The 19,951-nt window shown below is 45.0% G+C and overlaps 1 protein-coding gene across 1 annotated transcript in view; it reads left to right on the top strand.

The window, feature by feature from the left end:
* The first annotated feature begins 19,153 nt into the window (after window positions 1-19,153).
* vil1 (villin 1) overlaps window positions 19,154-19,951 on the top strand; it is a 63,474-nt gene continuing 62,676 nt past the window's right edge. The window contains exon 1 of the mRNA XM_071520148.1: window positions 19,154-19,177. The gene's annotated coding sequence lies outside the window, so the exon portion shown is untranslated. The remainder of the gene's footprint in view (window positions 19,178-19,951) is intronic.

The following is a 19,951-nucleotide window of genomic DNA, read 5'->3' as shown; positions in this document are numbered from 1 at the left end:
TTGTACACAAGTTTCGAGAGGCGGCGAGTCACATTGGACGCCTCTGATTAGTAGTAGACTAGAGCAGACTAGAGGCAGCAACAATCAGTTTCTCCTCCTTGTCAGTATTGAACAAATATCTGATATGAACTTCAGTACATAGCGAGATGTTACAGCAAGAGAAAATCAAATCCCTATCTGCAATTGGTTGCTGCTTCAGTGTGTCGCTGCTAATTTGACTTGGACTCCCATCTTTCATATCTGTCCTGTACGTTCCAATAGCATTCTGTGGATGCAGCAGAGAGCAGTGAATCCAGTTAAGCAACCTCCTGTTGCCTATCTACTGGAGAATGGTTTAGCTGTGCCTAGTAAGTTCTTGGAGCTCTCCTTGCGTGCTTATACTTAAGCCTGATAAAACCACTCACTTTTGTACTGATCTTAGTAAAACCCCTCACTTTTGTAGTGATCTTAGTAAGGTGAACGCTGTGTTGTAACACTAAGCCTGACTCCTACCCTCTACCACGCATTGATGATTGTGTCGACAATGTAGGGTCACCTGCCTTTGTAAGGCAGCTTGATCTTCTAAAACGGTATTGGCAAGTTCCACTTACTCGGCGAGCTGGTGAAATTTCTGCCTTTGTTACCCCTGATGGTTTCTGTCAGTATACAGTCATGCCTTTTGGCCTGCGTAATGCTCCTGCTACCTTCCAGCGGCTGGTAGACAAGCAGCAGCTATGTGTGATGTATGATATGATGCCCAGCGGACAATGATCAGTACATACGACACCAGCGGAGGTCCGGAGGGAGATGAAGCACGCTGAGGCCGGGAGTCTGTGAGGAGTCTCGGCTCAATGAGGTGCTGGAGGATGAAGATCCGACGTCTGTTCAGTTGATCTCAGCAGGCCGCAACAGAGTGAAGCACGCAGGCTGGAACACGCAGGCTGCTGGACAGGGCTGTGGGTCTCTCCAGGCTAACGCCGACCCACTCTGGAGGTTCCGATGATTCTTCAGAGTTAAACTCAGCAGGATAGCTGATAGCGAGGTTGTAGCAGGCAGGACACACAGACACACGTGCTGGTGTGTGTGTGTATTTGTCAGGCAGACAGGCAGGCAGCAAGGCAATCTTCACTATTTCGGATGAAACAGGCTTTCTGCTTGTCTTGGCTTGTGATGATGATGCAGTTGAGTCTGTCTTTGGAGACAAACTTTGGAACAAAGTTGTTGTCAGACTCCGTTAGCACACGTGTCGCGACCACGTAAAGTGCATGAAATCCGCATTGGAAGTGTGTGTGTTTGGTTTTGTTGTGATCAGTTGAGGGGTGTGTGCGTAGGCTGGCATGTCTAGTGTTACGGCTCATTACATATGCACGAAACCCTACTTTTGGTTCCCAGATCTATCCAATATAATTGACCGTTGTAACATTAACATTATTAAACTCAGCACAAATTCCTGAACACTTTAATATCAAACATGGCTATCTAAGCCCCATGTAAAGATAACAAAATTGAATAATGTAAATAACTATTATATAAAACATCACAGTTACACATAAAATTAGACATATACATTAGAGTCCACCACAATGTGATACCCAAGGTTTCATGAGTCTGTATCAAAGATTTCTCTTGATTTTGGCAACATTCCAATGGGTGTCATCTCAGACTCTCTGTCTCTTTGGGGATTACCAAAGACAGGGCTGAGTGTTGGAGTTTTATGGTTATTTACCAGGTCTGGTCCTTGATACCAGCTCTTAGGGTGAAAATGGAGTGATTTACCAAGAGGTCCGTGGCCTCCTCTACGATCCAACCACTTTCCATCCACTTTCCTGATCCGTTATCAGGGAAGAGGCTCACACAGGATGCAAGGCCCTTCCAGATGTGTGATGACAATGACGGTATGGGTGCAGTTACTACATTCCCCCACTTGTCCGGTGATGGTGCGTCTCCTGGAAAGAACTGGAGCATCATTGCAGGACACAAACAAGCATCACTGGCACACAGTATGATCATTGTCAGACACATGGGCAGTGAGGTGTGTATATGTAACAGTGGAATTAATAGAAGTGTGTTTGAAGTGGATTCAGTGTGATAGGGCGCTTTAAGGGTCTCTCCTATAATAATTCACAAATAAACTTGTCAAACAACATGCACTAAGTCTAAGTGTAACCTAATTGTTACATTCATATCTTAACCATAACTTGTGGTAGCTAAATTAGCATATATATCATTGCTAAACTAAGGTCATCATTGAAGGCATACTTCATGAATCATTGACAAGCTGGGGCAGTGCTGGAGTGGACGGCACACAGGCTCAGAAGCTCTCCAGAGTCAGTGCCAAGGCCATCAAAATGATCACTGTTATAGGCTTGTTTTGGCAGAGGATCCAGGCTAGGACATTGAATCCACATAGTGTGGTTGGGTAGAGTAATTCTGTTAGCCGTGTCATGTCTTCCATGCGTGAGAGTGGCAACGGACGCAAGAGAATTAACTAGCCAACATTTCCTAACCATTTCTTTGGTGTCTGTGACAGAGCGGGAGGTAACTCTGCAATGCGAGCTGTTGCTCAATGGGTGAATGCCACACGATTGGTCGGTGTCATTCCTCACAAAGGTTCTGCTTGGACACAAAAATTGATTGTCTTTCCTTAATGTGCACATTATTAGGTTAGGTATTACGTACAATTTTAAATTACTGTCATGGTTTGCCATAACAGAAGAAGCGTTCATTTTCACCTGGATGTCACTTTTCCACATGCCATGTCATCATATCCTTCAACCTGTAGCTATTCTTATGGTCTACACTTGGGAGGCTGAGCAGGAGCGCCACTTCTTGAGCCTCTGGGCTCATGTATAGATGAGGAGTATTACCTAAGTTGGAGACTAGGTGCATTTGCAAGGGAATGACATTACCAGCTATGGTTCTTGAAAGGATGTCATTCACCAGGCTAAAAGTCTTCAAACATGGAAGGATGCGGCTCATGGTCAGGCTGTCATTGGAGGAACTGACTTCTCTGAGCATGTTTGTCATTAGCATGTTAACCTTTTGAGTATGGGCCAAATCATACTGTATCACTTCTAATAAGTGACTTACAGTGTGAAAAGTGTTGAGAACTACAACAGTACCTTGGAATTTTCTACCAATTGTTTGGGTTTGTGTAGGTTGATCTGTTGTCTGTTGATGGATTTTGGGCAGTTCTACCTGTAAATCATGAACCTGTTGCTTAACAGTGGACAACCTGACTGCTTTCACTGTGGAGGTCCCAATGGAAAACAGGGCGTCACAAGCGGAGGCAGTTGTTACAACTACACCCAGAAAATGTTCGGAGCGTGGTGAGCCATGCAGCTTAGCTTGTGTGAACTTGAACTTCTCAAACTGGTGTAACCTGTGAGTTATGTCAATCTCAGCATCACTAAACTGATCTTTGATCCAGCTCTGATCAGCAACATAAGTGCTGAATAGGAACACGAGCACCCAGAAAATCTTCATTGTGAGGATGACACAGAGGGCATGCACGATGGTTAGAAGAGGCACAGTAGTTAGACAGCACAGCACACAACAAGGCTTTGAACAATTGGAATTAGTGCAGTTGAAGATAGTAGACTGTAGATCATAGCAGTTATTATTGAGGGCTGCAATTAGACTATGCTGTGGCATCTATCGCCACCAATGAAGCAGGTGTGCTCTGGCACACAGTATCAACTTACTCTACCAGTCGGTTATATCTGTCAGGGAAGAATATTCTTCCTAAAATGATCACGAGTGAACTGGACAGTTAAATGTATCAGACACTAATAGTCACAACTAATTAATGCACTAATGAATTAAAGAGTTAGAAGAGGAAATGAGCACACAGGGTGCTTTAAAAGAAATCCTATGTGTTGTTTATTTGACAACAGGAGAATCCCCTACGCGTCCCATGGGGTTTTTGAACAGTTCATTCTGGTTCCTTTGAACCGATTTAAAGGTGAGGTCCTTCTGACCCCCACTGATTTTGCTTTGGTAGGTCACTGCGAAGCGTTCGTCTGTGCTCTTCTGTGGGTCTGACCAATGGGGTAGGAATGTCTTGGAGACCCCCACTGATTGACTGAAGGTGTCGCAGACCTTGTCCCCCACTTGGCGTTCAAGACTGATGGAAGACTTTTCTGTCCCGAGACTCAATGTCACATGTTCAACATGAGCGTGTTGCAAGTCAAAGCCATTCACCACAAGGGGGCATCGGCCTTCGGAATGTGAAGGGCCCAAAGAGCACAAGAGTGTGTCTTGGTTGTGGAAGAACTCAGCAAGGGGCCATGGCTCTCGAGCCTGGCTGGTTTCATCTGTGGCTGAGTCAAGAAGGTTGTCGTCAAGGATGGTTCTCTGAGCTAGAATATCCATGCACAGAGCATCGTACTGGTCTTCGTGGAACCACTTGTCAGGAATAGGCAGTGGCTCTCTGACCTGAGCGTAGATTTTAAAGCGTTTGAGGTCGATCAAGGCTTCAAACCGATCAAGGAGGTCCATACCAAGGATCAGAGGAAAAGTGTCCATCTCTGACATGTAGACGGGATGCATGAGGACCATGGGTCCAATTTTCAGCTCAACAAGCATCACTCGATCGATGTGGGTTTCGTTTTCCGTGAAACCTGTGATACTGAAATCACAATGGTCTATGTCGGGGTGTCTGCCATTTGAAAAAGAGGCTGTCTGCAGCTGGTCGTACACAGAGCTTGACACGGAAAGGCGGTCTTCTCTTCAATGTTGCAACTTCAGCTTTGGCAGGCATTGGCACATTGTCTGGCCTCAAGTACAAATCATTATATGTTTCTCCAGGATCCAGGGTTTGGCTGTTGCCAATGTTAGGAATCACTGAGTTACACATGTGTTCTGTTTGGTTTCAGTTGTTGTAGGCAAGCCGGTCTTGGAGCGTTTATACTCATTCTTTGGTGGATCATAGTCCACCGCCGCTAGTCATAACTGCTTACCATTCTTTCCTCTGAGCATTTTCTCAAAATATTTGCAGATGAATTCTTTACACATGGATCTCATTTCCTCAGCTGACATGTTGAATGACTTACCACAATCCTGGCTTTCTCCATGCGGTGCATCATCTTCTTGGGATCTGTCATGATGGTGGTGGCATGACTTCTGGTGCCGCCTCTCATTCTGGGATCCATAGCGATGATGGTGATCATCTGGTCTCTTATAATTCCTATGGTTACCGTAGTCTCGCGTTGACAGGCGGTCACATGCGGGCTGGCGTTCGTGTTGGCCAATTGGATGGTTTCCAGCTCTAGACTTACCTGACTGGAAGTCAGTTTGTTTGGAGCGAAACTTAGAATCTTTATTGTATGCTGAGCACGATGGCTTAATGGCCATGGGTGGAGTGTGCCCATGGCCTTCACCTTCAAGTTGTAGGCCTACGGCCTTTGAGTTGAGATTGTTAACAACAACATGGTGCTCAGCAGACTTACTTTGCAGCACTTTCAATTTGTTGAACGCCCTAGTGGCAAGTTCGCACAATTGGAGACTAGTCATTATGCTTTCATCTGCGGCGACGCCTAGGTGGAGGCTGGTCGCTGGATGCTGATTGCGAATGAAGAGTTGTTTAAATGACTTTTCTTCTTCCATTCCTCGTTCATTCATATTACCGAAGAATGCCTTTTGCAAGCGGTGGTAATAGGCATGAGGTGATTCATTCTTGGACTGTTTAACAGTCATGGCAGTTATTAAGTCAGGTTCATTATCATTGACATTTGAAAATTCCCGTGTCAGGGCCTGAGCCAACAAGTTGTAGTTAGCTTGGACTTCAGGGGCTTGATGTTCAATGAAGCTGTTGACCTCTCGACTGGAAGTGACTTTCAAGAGGTACACCTTGTCATCCATTTGTGCTTCTGGATGTCTTCGCAGGTGGTACTCTAACTGTCTGAGTTACGTCGCTGTGTCGTTTGAGCCACCCAGGACAGGGTTAAATTTAGAGATATTCCTAGCGATTTTGTCTAGGTCTCTTGTATACATGCCCAGTGGAGCTGGAGGCTGATGATATTGATATGCACCTTCAAGATCCACTTGGGGAGTCTGAGGAGGAGAGAAGGTTCTTCCCACAGCTGGGATGGAAGTGACTCTGTCCACCGTTATTTCAACTGTACTCGAGCCATGGGGAGGCGCTCCACTCTCATGACCTTCATTCATCAAGATTGTAGCAGGGAGGGCATCTTTCAAGATCTCCTGCTGCTTCGTCTTCTCAGATAAGATGAACTCATTCTCCTTTTTAGTGATGGCAAGCTCCAGTTGAGCTGCCTCATGCTTCTTTAGGAGGTCTTCATACTTACCTTGTGTGGTGGCACACTCCAGTTGAGTTGTGACTTGTGTTTCTTGAAAGGCTTCCTTTTGTTGTTGAAGCTCATTCATGTATTTATTGCATGAATCTTTCTCCGCAGTATATTTGCACTTCACATCTCTCACTTCTGTCTTGGACTCGCTGGTGAAACTGATTGAGATATCGAGTGAGTTGAGTGACCTGGTCTTTAAGCATTGCGATTTCGTCACTATGATGGGTCAGCTCTGCTATTTGTTTGTCTTTCGTCTCAACCTGGGCTAGGAGGTCAGTCATGGCCATGGTGGCCTTCGTTAGAGCTTCATTCTGCTTCTCTAATAGTTCTGACTCCAGGTCGGTATCATTTTTACTTTTCTCCATGTTCGTAGGGTTGAGTGTGTCAGTTGGAACCCTCACAAGTTGTTCTATGATAGGAAATTTTGGTACCATTGTGTACTTCACTTATTGGTTGATTCAACTCTCTACTAAGTGGGTCACAACTGCTCAGATTGCTTATCAAAACACAAATTAGAAATAATAGTGAACATGTGCATACGCAGGCAGGCAACAAGCATGCAGTTAAACAGATGGCGAATGCAGCAAGCCACTGTTAGAATAGTGTGCTATAGTTGCAAGGCTGCAATGAAAGGTTGAGGTGGGGGGTCGTCGATCCCAACTTAAAGTAGATTTCAAAATTAAATTGGATGCTCCAATTGAGTGAATGCAATTAGTGGAAGAGGGCATTCATATCTGTGCTAAAGGCTAACCAGGATGTTAGTGAGCACAATTTATTCAAGCGAACACTGGCTAATATAATACCACTGCTACTGCAAGCAGGCCTTGAGCTCTGCTAATGAGTGCAAGCCAGTCTGTTCAAGCACATGCAGCTAGCATTAGGCTAGTTAGCTTAGGCTAGGCTAGGATGCTTATTTACATTATTCAATTTCGTTATCTTTACATGGGGCTTAGATAGCCATGTTTGATATTAACATGTTCAGGAATTTGTGCTGAGTTTAATAATGTTAATGTTACAACGGTCAATTATATTGGATAGATCTGGGAACCAAAAGTAGGGTTTCATGCATATGTAATGAGCCGTAACACTAGACATGCCAGCCCACGCACACACCCCTCAGCTGATCACAACAAAACCAAACACACACATTTCCAATGTGGATTTCACTTTACGTGGTCGCGACACGTGTGCTGACGGAGTCTGACAACAACTTTGTTCCAAAGTTTGTCTCTAAAGACGGACTCAACTGCATCATCATCAAGCCAAGTAGAAAGCCTGATTCATCCGAAACAGTGAAGAGAGCCTTGCTGCCTGCCTATCTGCCTGACAAATACACACACACACCAGCACGTGTGTCTGTGTGTCCTGCCTGCTACAACCTCGCTATCAGCTATCCTGCTGAGTTTAACTCTGAAGAATCATCGGAACCTCCAGAGTGGGTCGGCGTTAGCCTTGAGAGACCCACAGCCCTGTCCAGCAGCCTGCGTGTTCCAGCCTGCGTGCTTCACTCTGTTGCGGCCTGCTGAGATCAACTGAACAGACGTCGGATCTTCATCCTCCAGCACCTCATTGAGCCGAGACTCCTCACAGACTCCCGGCCTCAGCGTGCTTCATCTCCCTCTGGACCTCCGCTGGTGTCGTATGTACTGATCATTGTCCGCTGGGCATCATATCATACATCACACATAGCTATTCCATTACATTCACACATCTCACACATATCACACACTTTATTACGGCTCCCTATAGTTATAGTAACCATTCAGTTATTCAGGGATTCCTTTAAGTCAGTTTTCCAGGGATTCCTTTAAGTCAGTTTTCCAGATAGTTATACTGTCGCCCTTTATCGGTTATAGCGTTGCTGACTCATGTCTTCCACTGCTCATCTTCCATGATTGTGTCTGCTGAAATGTTGGTTTAATTATCATTATTGCATATTCACATGATCATCTATTCCTATTGCCATTGATTCCTCAATTCATAGGTATACCTCTTGTATATACTGTACTATATTCACTTGTATTTACCTGATTACTGAGTGTGCTTTAGTTTAGTAATAAATATATTATCTTGCATAAAGTCACCTCATGTGCTTATTGTGTGGGTTTAAATTCAAACATGCCGAGAATTCACTCCTTCAGATGAGACCTGTTGATGCTGTCTGTTATCTGGTGCCCTGTTCTTAATTCTCATTGAAGCTAACTCTAAATTATATTGATATCAGACACCATTAATACCTACCACCACTACAACAGACACAACTGTCACGGACAGACTTTGTACACCCGATCTGGAACATGTCATGGTGAAGTGCAGGCCCTTCCATACACCCAGGGAATTTTCTGTTGTTTTTGTGATGGCGGTTTACATACCACCGCATGCTAATGCTGGGTTAGCACTAGAGCTAATACACTCAGCTATTAGCAAACAACAGAACTCCCATCCTGAAGGAGTCTTCATTGTAGCAGGGGATTTCAATCAGACAAACCTCAGGTCAGTTCTCCCCAGATTTGATCAGAATGTTAAATGCCCAACCAGGGGGAAAAACACATTAGACCATGTTTACACCAATGTAGACAATGCATACAAGGCTGTGCCATGCCCCCACTTAGGACAGTATGACCACCTTTCTTTGTTAATGTTGTCAGCTTACAAGCCACTCATTAGCAGAGTTAAGCCAAATAGCAGTGTGGTTAGAGTCTGGCCTGAGGCAGCATTATCACAACTACAGGACTGATTTGAGAGCACCAACTGGAGTCTTTTTGCTGAAAACAACTCTGTTTTAGACCTAGAACAGTACACCTCATCAGTACTGTCCTATATTAACTTTTGCACAGAAAATGTCACCACTGTTAAGGAAATCCAGGTCCCTAACTAGAAACCCTGGATGAACAAAAAGGTCAGGAATCTGCTATGGCTTAGAGATGCTGCTTACAGAGCTAATGACACTGCAGCCTATAGTCTAGCAAAAGCTAATCTTAAAGGAGGAATTAAAGCAGCAAAACACAACTACAAACTCAGGATCGAGGACAATTTTAACAATAATGATCTCCGACGCATGTGGCAAAAAAATGAAAGATAGCCTGCCTGTAAGCAGCAACCTCTCACTGGCAGAGGACCTTAACATGTTCTTTGCCCACTTCAACAGAGATAACAACAGTAAGGAAATGGATAGACTACCAGCAGATCACCATGGACTGACACTGAACACTAATGAGGTTAGAAGGGCACTGCACAGCATTAATGCAAGGAAAGCAGCTGGACCTGATGGCGTCCCAGGACGTGTGCTTCGGGCATGTGCCGACCAGCTAGCAGAGGTCTTCACCAACATTTTCAACCTCTCCCTGACCTTTGCTGTTGTTCCGACGTGCCTCAAATCTACAACCATCATGCCCATGACCAAGCAAAAAAATGTGAGTTGCCTGAACGACTATCGCCCGATCGCACTCACCCCGGTGAAATGCTTCGAGAGGCTGATTTTGGCCCACATCAAACGTACCATCCCTGCCACCTTGGACCAGCACCAGTTTGCCTACCGGGCAAATACATCAACAGAGGATGCGATCAAACTTGCCCTCCATACCGCCCTGGATCACCTGGAAAGACCAAACACATACGTCAGGATGCTCTTCTTGGACTTCAGTTCAGCCTTCAACACTGTCATTCCCAATGGACTAGCCTGGGCCTGGACACAACCATTTGTAACTGGACTCTGGATTTTCTGACCAACCGTCCCCAGAATGTCAGGTTAGGAAAGCATACATCCTCCACCCTCACCCAGAACACTGGTGTTCCACAGGGATGTGTGCTGAGCCCTCTGCTGTATGCCCTCTTCACCCATGACTGTCTACCTGTCCATGCAACAAACACCATCATCAAGTTTGCAGACGACACAGCAGTCATGAGCCTGATCTCTAACAACGATGAGTCAGCATACAGGGACGAGGTACGAAACCTGATAGCCTGGTGCTCTGCCAACAATCTCATTCTTAACAACAAGAAGACCAAAGAGACTGTAGTGGACTTTAGGAAGACAGCGCAGTGGAGAGTATCCTGACGTACTGTATCACAGCGTGGTATGCCAGCTGCACCAGGAAGGACCAGATAGCTCTGCAGAGGGTCATCAAGACAGCCCAAAACATCATTGGGACACAGCTGCCGGCAGTCGAGGACATCTACCAGGCCCGATGTCAGGGCAGGGCCTCCAACATCATCAGATGGACAGAGGTAAACCTAAACATCTAACTACTATGTACAAATATGCATATATATAAAAAAGTATTAAAAAAGTATAAAAAAGTATAGAAAGTATATATATATGTATATATATACACTTATGTAAACAACACTAGGACAGTAGTGCAATGGTGCAGAGTGCAAAGATGCTGGAATAAATGCTGGAATAAATATTATATATTACATACACAAATCAGTTATTGTACAGATGATGATGATGGGGGAGGAGCAGGAGAAGCACTCCTGGGTTTTTTTTTTTGGGGGGGGGGGGGGGGGGGATTATATACATGAGGTAGGTGTTACAGGTTTATTGCACGGGGATAGTTTCTGTCATTTAAGTGATTTAAGTGTTCATCAGAGTGATGGCCAAGAAACTGTTCTTGTGTCTGGTTGTTTTGGCGTGTTCTGTAGCACCTACCAGAGGGGAGGAGTTGGAACAGGTTGTGTCCAGGGTGTGATGGGTCTGCAGTGATCTTTCCTGCCCGGTTCCTGACAGATGGGTCTCCTGAGGTGCAGTCATTTGTTTAGAGGGAGAAGAGCAGAGGGGAGAGCACACATCCCTAGGGGGTGCCAGTGCTGATTGTCCGGGTGCTGGATGTGGTTTTCCCCAGCCTCACCTGCTGCCTCCTGTCTGTCAGGAAGTCTGTGATCCACTGACAGGTGGAGGCTGGCACAGCGAGCTGGGTGAGTTTGGAGCGGAGGATTTCTGGGATGATGGTGTTGAACGCCGAGCTGAAGTCCACAAACAGGATCCTTGCGTATGTCCCTGGGGAGTCGAGGTGTTGCAGGATGTTGTGCAGTCCCATGTTGACTGCATCATCCACTGACCTGTTTGCCCGGTAGGCAAACTGCAGGGGGTCCAGTAGGCAGCCTGAGATGTCTTTCAGGTGGGCCAACACCAGTCTCTCGAAGGATTTCATGACCACAGATGTCAGGACGACAGGCCTGTAGTCATTTAATCCTATGATGGAGGGTTTCTTGGGGACCGGGATGATTGTTGAGCGTTTGAAGCAGGAGGGGACTTCACACAGCTCCAGTGATCTGTTGAAGATCTGTGTAAAGATGGGGGCTAGCTGGTCAGCACAGACTTTCAGGCAGGAGGGTGACACGCCATCTGGGCCTGGTGCCTTCCTGGTCTTCTGTCTCTGAAAGAGCTTACTCACATCCTCTTCACAGATCCTGAGTGCAGGTGGGGGGTCAGTGGGGAGGGGTGAGGGGGTGGCAGGGGGTGCAGATGGTGGTTTGATGTGGTTGGAGTGGGTGTGGGGTGTAAATGTGGGCTTATCAAACCTGCAGTAAAACACATTCAGGTCGTTGGCCAGTTGAAGGTTCTCCCCAGTGTGGGGGGATGGTCTCCTGTAGTTGGTGATTTCCTGCAGGCCTCTCCACACTGACGCCGGGTCGTTGGCTGAAAACCTGTTTTTCAGCTTTTCAGTGTAGCACCTCTTTGCTACTCTGGTCTCTTTCGTCAGTGTGTTTCTGGCCTGGTTGTACAGGATTCTCTCCCCACTTCTGTAGGCCTCCTCCTTGGCCTGGCGAAGCTGCCTGAGTTTTGCAGTAAACCAGGGTTTGTTGTTGTTGTATGTGCAGAAGGTTTTAGTCGGCACACACATGTCCTCACAAAAACTGATGTAAGATGTCACAGTGTCAGTGAGATCGTCCAGCTCTGTAGCAGCAGCCTCAAAAACACTCCAATCAGTGCAGTCAAAGCAGGCCTGTAACTCCAGCTTTGCCTCGTTGGTCCATCTCCTCACAGTCTTGACCACAGGCTTAGCAGATTTTAATTTCTGCTTGTAAGTCGGGAGAAGATGAACCAGACAGTGATCAGAGAGTCCCAAAGCTGCACAGGGGACAGAGCGATAGGCGTCCTTTAATACAGTATAGCAGTGGTCCAGTGTGTTTTTGTCCCTGGTGGGACACTTAATGTGCTGTCTGTATTTTGGCAGTTCGTGGCTGAGGTTTGCTCTGTTGAAGTCCCCAAGAACAATGAGCAGGGATTCTGGATGTTTGTGCTCCATGCTAGATATCTGGTCAGCCAGTTGTTGTAATGCCTCACTAACACAGGCCTGAGGTGGGATGTAAACAGCAGCCAGAATAAAGGAGGAGAACTCCTGCGGTGAATAAAACGGTATACAGTCTATGAAGATAGTCTCTAGGTGAGGGCTGGATGATTTCTTCAACACTGTGACATCTGTACACCAACCTTCGTTTATGTAGAAACAGATGCCGCCTTCCCTCGTTTTCCCCGATAGCTCCGTTACACGGTCCGCTCGGAGAAGTTGGAAGCCCGGCAGATGGAGTGTGTTGTCCGGGATGTGCTCACCAAGCCAGGTTTCAGTGAAGCAGAGGGCGGCGGATCTGGAGAAGTCCTTGTTTATTCTGTTGAGAAGCAGCAGTTCGTCCATCTTGTTGGCCAGAGAGTGGACATTCGCCAGATGTATAGACGGGAGCGCAGTTCGAAATCCCCGCTGTCGCAGTTTAACGAGTGCTCCGGCTCGCTTCCCCCTCTGGCGTCTCCAGTAGATCCCATAGAGAGCTGCTGCTCCTCCAACTAGAAGTTCAGTAAAGCATTCCGGTTGGGTGAAAGGCAGTGAAAAAGTTTGACCAGTGGATTGTCGGATGTTTAAAAGTGCCTCCCTGGTGAATGCGATCAGAGAGGGAGGGCTAAAAGCTTAACAAAAACAGAAAAAGTACAAGAGAGCGCAGTACTGAGGCTGCCATCCGCGGTGCCATCTTGGATCCATAGTAGTTATTAAGCTGAGAATAAACTGTTTTTCAAGTATTTTGCTGAGGAATGGTAAGTTGGAGATGGGCCTATAGTTAGCAATAACTGTTGCATCAAGGTTGCTCTTCTTCAGAAGTGGTTTAATGACAGCTGTTTTAAGTGCTGCAGGAAATATACCTGACTGAAGAGAGCAGTTAATAATTTCTATTACCTCAGGTGCTAAGCAGTTAAAAACAGTTTTAAAAAATGTGTTAGTTTTTTTTAGGTCTAGAGGGTCAAAGTGAGCCATGGCACAAGTAATATTCCTGGAGAACTGGAGGGTAGGTTCATTTATAGATCTATCTTGAGGCACTAATGTTCTGTTTGATGGCAATAATTTTGTTATTGAAGAATGTGGCAAATTGCTCACATTTTTCAGTGGATAGCATCTCTGATGGGGCTGGAGATGGTGGATTAATAAGTCGATCAACAGTAGAGAAGAGCACTTTACTATTGTTGATATTTTCATTAATGATTTTAGAGAAGAAGGACTGTCTGGCCTATGTAATTTCTTTGTTGTAGTCATTCAGTCTATCCTTGTAGATTTCATAGTGAACCTGAAGTTTTGTCTTTCTCCGCTGTCGTTCTGCCTGGCGACACTTTCTCTTAAACTGCCAAACAACCACTCCATTTCTCCAGGGGGCTTTTTGTTTTTTTATGTTTTTAGTTTTAAAAGGTGCAATGTTGTCAATGATATTTAGTATTTTTGAGTTGAAGTTGTTCACAAGATCCTCAGTTGGTGATGCCATGAACAACGATAACTCATTTACAGTTTTCTTAAAGGTTTCAATTGCATTATTATCAATGGTACATTTTTTGATTATTCAAGTACTCTTCTGTTGTACAGGGAAAGCAGACACATCAAAAAATATGCAACAGTGTATAACAGTGTAGTGTAATATTAAGTCCTTTTGATATGACCAAGTCCAGAGTATGCCCCTTATTGTGGGTGGGTCCAGAAACATGCTGAGTGAGGTCAAATGCCTCCAGTAGGCTAATTAAGTTTCTAGCATCGGGGTCTGTTTGATTGTCAACATGAATATTAAAATCACCTGAGATAATTAAACAATCGTAGTCAGTGGAGACCTTGGACAGTAGCTCAGAGAATTCATAAAGAAAGCCACATTTAGATTTTAGTGGCCGATAGACAGTAATTATTAAAATCGTAGCATTACAGTGTATAGATACAGTAAGGTATTCAAAAGATGTGAATTCCCCGAGGGGGATTTCCTTGCAGCTATAGATATCAGAGAAGACAGCAGCTATTCCACCACCTCTCTTAGCAGATCTAGTGGTATGGATGAACTTGAAGTTAGGAGGTGGAGTCTCAATGAGCGCTACTGTGCCATTTCTATCCAGCCAGGTCTCGGTCAGTAGGGTGAAGTCTAGGTTATGTGTACTTATAAGATCATTAACTAAAAATGACTTATTCGTTAGCGACCTGATGTTTAATAAAGCCATTTTTATTGTTCGAGGTGCATGGCTTTGTGGGGGACTGATAATTGGAGTCCGAAACCAGTAATAAATTGTTTAGATTCCTGTATGTTACAGGGAGATTACGGGGTCTGTGTCTATGGCTTATAATTACAGGAATTTGTATAGCAGAGTGACAGTCATTAGTATAATGGATTGGACTCACCAAACATCAGTTTCGTAGTGTGTTAAAGGAGTTTAATGCAAGTTCCATGTTCATGGCGAGAAGACGTGATCCGTGAAAATTTGGATGTACTCCATCATGTCTGAAGAGGTATGGGCGGTTCAAGAAGGTAATAAAGTTGTCTACAAACGGTACGCTGAGCGAGCAGCAGTATCCCTTGAGCCATGTATGAAGTTGACGGACACGGCTGAATTTGACGTCTCCAAAGCTGGGACAGGGCAGCGGGCTGGAGATGATGAACCGGCAGTCTGATTGTAACAGGCTGTCAATAAGGCTTGTGAAGTCATCTTTAAGTGTCTCCGATTGTTTATTCCTGAGGTCGTTAATTCCCACATGGATGACAACGGTTGAAGCAGATGGGATTTGATCCAGCAGCTGTGGGACTTTGGAGTCTATATCCTGGACTCGGGCACCCGGGTAGCAGAAGGTTTTAGCTGCAGGCAGGGTGATGTGTCGAACCATGGATGAGCCAACAACGAGCACGGATGGAGGTCCGATCTGAGCAGCCGGTGGTTGATAGTGAGTCTCCCGGGAACAAGGGCGACGTCTGGGCCCCTTCCATGTTTCGCGCCCCTCGGGTTTGGAGGGAGACTGTCGTGCTGCCTGGCTGGATGGCCCCGGCCTACCAGGAGGATGGGAGGAGCTATGGACACGAGAACCACCAGAACCACAACTGGAGGACCTTCCAGAACTGCCCGAAGGTGGACACTGCTGGCCATGATCCGGAGAGCGCGGCTGAATGGTTATTGCCACAGGGGCAGTGACAGCAGAGGAGGTGTGCGACGCAGCTTTGTGAGAGTATGCAGGTTTTCCGAGATGGCGGAGTTCATAGCCGAAATCCTCCTAGCCTGAGCGGCTGCCATGTCCATATAACTGGACAGCATGGAGTCCTTTCGCAGCTCCGCAGAGAGCCTACGGATATCTTCCTTGAGGTTAGTAACATCTCTGTTATTGCGTGTAAGCAGCAGACAGTTTTCACAGGGCATGTTGATAGCGTAAAAACAGCAGTGATGTTATCTGCAGTCCCCGTTGGCTAGCTAGCTCCTGTGCTAAAAACAAGCCGGTGCTAGCAGCGAATCCATTTGCACGGCAGGCTGTCCCGACCGGGAGACTTACAACTTACGATCCGGGCGTCTGATGACTAAAATCTTTTACCGTGTTAAAACATATAGGTAAAAACAACCAGGATCTAAAAAAGTTGATAAAAATTTTGCTTAAAACTGGATAAAAATGTCAATTTGTGACAGAGCTTCAGGCGGACGAACAGAGCTGTGACAGAGCTTCCCGGTTCAAAAAAAGAGCCAAATGTATTATGAGCCAAATGTATTTATTTATCTAGCAGGTGACATCAAATAGTAAATGCAAGCGATTTTATTTTTTTAATTTGGCCTCTAAATTAATCTACAACTTTTAAAAAAAAAAAAAATATTAGCACCAAAGAGCAAAGCAAAGAAATGCATCAAAGCGGAATGCCTATTTGGGCAGAAAATGTACGCCAGACTGTGGGTTCTGTGGTCCAGGAGAGTAAGTTGCAGGCGTCCAATAATGCCGCGAGAGGCTTTACCATGGAGTCTATGGAACACCTGGTGGGGTATCTTTAGCATCGTTATAGCGACACCAAGGGATTTGACAAGGAGTCAACACAGGACGAGTTGGGAATGAAAACGGGTTGGAGCATGCTCCATAAAGGGTCCCTCCAAACGAAGGTCACCCACCACAGTGGCTGTTGGACCTAACAAATTTACCTGCCACTGCTTAAAATCACCTGCATTTGTCATGTGGCAGTATTCATTTCCCACCCTGCCGCAAATGTGTCCTTTTTCCGTATGAACCTGCCAAAATTTGTTTGCACAGCAAGAATACTGTGGCCTTTAGTGGACTGTCACACTAGTCACTCAGTGCTTTTACAACAGGAAAAATCTCATGGTGTCAACTCCCATCAACTCAAATTCAATGTACTAGCATACAGCCTCTGGATTATGTACAGTAAGGGAGGAATGGGAAGGGAAGTGGGGCCAGAGCAGGGTCTTTGAGTGGTGTGGCAGTCACACCACTCAAAGACCCTGCTCTCTCTCTGGCTCTCTCTCACTCTCACTGCTCTACATGCTTGGTTAATGAGTTGAGGAGAAGGGGGTGTGGTTGACACAGTGGAAAGACAGACACTTTGTGTGTGTTCATAGAGCCTAACACCTTCCTGTCAAGGGAGACGCACTGATTCCACCTCCACCTCAGGTAAGCAATATTTAACCTGCACAGGTGCTAATATTTATTTAGTGCAGAACAATTTAATTTTTGAGTGCTGTAGTCCTTTTGTACTGGTCTGCTTGTCCTTGTCTGCTGTCCTTTGTAGTAAATGCCAAAGCCACACAACAACGTCAAAAGCACTTCACTGTGCTGCTTTGGAATAAGGCAAATAATAAGGTGGTTAATCTCATCATCTGAGACTTATTTCCCTCCTTAGAACAATGATTTACAGTTTAGCAACCACTGCAAACTTGTCCTGTAGTAGCATTGGAAGCAGGTGTGCACTGACTGATAAGGACTCTACAGTGCACTGTGGAATTATGTGACATGACTACAGTATGTCTCTGTATGCCAGTACGTACACAAGTCTCCTCCAGGAATACTGTATACTGTACATTGTTAGTAGACCTCTCTGCAATCTGCCTTGCTGGGAATTTCCCCATGGTGCTCTCATCTCATGGCAATCAACACAATTCAGAAGGGGCTCGTGTTGAGTTACTGCATGACTTCAGTTTAACAAACGCTGGCAGAGCCCCATTAAGGACCAATCAGCTTGCAGAAGTCCTGATCCTCCCTCCCTCCTCACATACACACACACACATTTAATGGTCCACGGTCCACCTAACTCCCTTGAAGCACCGACCCATTCGGAACTTGGCGAACTCTGGTGTAAACGGGCTCATCAGATTGGGAGTCTGATCTGGGAGACAGAGGAGCCAGTGTGGAGGCAGTGACAGTGGACAGTTTAAGTAGCCACTTTTTAAAAAATCTCTCCCATTTCTACCATGACTCTTGCATTGTTTTTCCACTGGACTTAAAGGATACTATCCTATATGTGTTTAAAGGTGTTTAAATGTCTTTAAATACTATAAGGTTTAAAGTGGACTTGTATCATGAGCCGTTTTGTTTTGAGTCAGTCATTTCACCTGTATTTGTAGCCTAAATGGGTTTCTCCAAATTTTAAATATCCAAATCCAAATAGCCAAGTCTATAGGCATGTTTTCAAAGGTCAACATTCCAGTACAGATTTTGGCCTGTTGTTGGGAGACCCTGGGTGTTATGAGAAATTCCTTTATCTGAAAATCGGTCAGATTTTAATCTTCTGAGGCCAGCCATTATCCAGAGAGCTCTCTGAGGATTTACACTTGGATACAAAAGCCAACTGTTTTTCTTCCAATAAAGAAGTCCTTGAAAATAGACCACATGGATCAGCAAATCAAAGGCACCTTGTGTGTGTCATTTAAGAAAAAAAATGTAGCCAGTGACACTGGCACTTTGTGCAAATGCCACTTGTATGTGCATGTACTGTATGGCTGTTCTTTTCAGGCAGGACATGATGTTAAGCCAAACATGTCAGTGACCACTGCATCCATTTGCCAGAAAATAGACTGCAGATGATTTACATGACAGTACACACCAGTCAGCAAAACAAAGTTGATCTCTGACACAGAAAAGAAACACAATAGCACCAACATGCCCCACAATTAATGAAGGCCAGGTAATAGTAAACATCAAAACATACATAGGTGTGATGATGTCTGAGGGGATAGGAATACTGTGATTTACCAAAGAGACAGAGCTGGATATACACAGCACTAAACCAGTGAATGTATATGGCAGACAGCTGAGTGGACAAACAGGCAGTGGAGACAACGGAGTGAGGACAGAGGAGAGGCTGGCTCTTCTCTAGACAGGTGACTCACACCTGTATGCATATCATCACCTCTGTGTTCCATATATGGTCAGTGAGGTAATGGATACTCAAACTGTGCACCTTTTTGTGTGTGTGTGTGTGTGTGTGTGTATAAGAGAGGGATGCAGAGAGAGAGACAGACAGAGGGAGAGGAAGAGAGAGTGAGACATAGACAGAGAATTAGAGGCAAAGTCCAGGTGCCATAAAAGCAGATAGTGAGCTCTACTTGTTGTCTAGTTTGGCTCGCATTGATCCTGACACATCACCCTCTCCTTTTCCTCGTCCAGTTACATCAGGTGAGTTTTCTAACTCCACTCCCAAATGGCATGCATATGGGGGAAATACAGCTTTTATTTTTATTTATTCATTTATGTGAACATTTCTGTCATGTTTTCCAAATAGGGAAATATACAGGTACTGTGTGATATGGAAAACCCTTCTTCACAAAACATATTGTATATGGGTGGGATATGTACTGGATATGTACAAGTCATCAAATTTGTCACCAGATTGCTGTTGATTCAATATTTAAAACCAATAGTTTATGGCAGTGGTGTCCAATCATGTGAGAGTATGCAGGTTTTCCCTCCAACCGAAGACTACACAAGGTGATTTCACTGACTATTTGCTCCCTCTCTCCTTAAAGGCGTGCTAATCAGTGAAATCAGCTGGTGTAGTCTATATTGTGTTGCTGGTTTATGGTATCCACTCTACAGAGCAGGGGTAGCAGAAAGGGGGCTGACAAGGACAAGCTCAGTGCAGCTAAGAGGTATATATCAAAGGTGAAACATAAATTCCTTATAAGCCTTATATCTGCATATATGCATATACTGTATATACATACATACATACATACATATACATATATATATATATAGCTAGATAGATATAGATATAGATATGTGTGTATATATATTGTCTGAGCAGATATCGGATGGGTAGGAAATTATTATTATTATTCTAAGTGCCAATATTGTGTTACATACAGTATGCTACTATAACTTCTGAGCTACTATTGTGATACAGCATGCTGTATGTGAAAAAGCAAGATTTCCATTGTTGTGGTTGTT

The sequence above is a fragment of the Centroberyx affinis genome, unplaced genomic scaffold (genome assembly GCF_046629955.1).
Source record: "Centroberyx affinis isolate AG114_WGS23_722 - 3 ecotype Tasmania unplaced genomic scaffold, CSIRO-AGI_Caff_v1 ptg000773l_1, whole genome shotgun sequence".
NCBI lineage: Eukaryota > Metazoa > Chordata > Actinopteri > Beryciformes > Berycidae > Centroberyx > Centroberyx affinis.
Note: the sequence above shows the minus strand (reverse complement) of the source record. Positions and strands in the feature narration are given on the sequence as shown.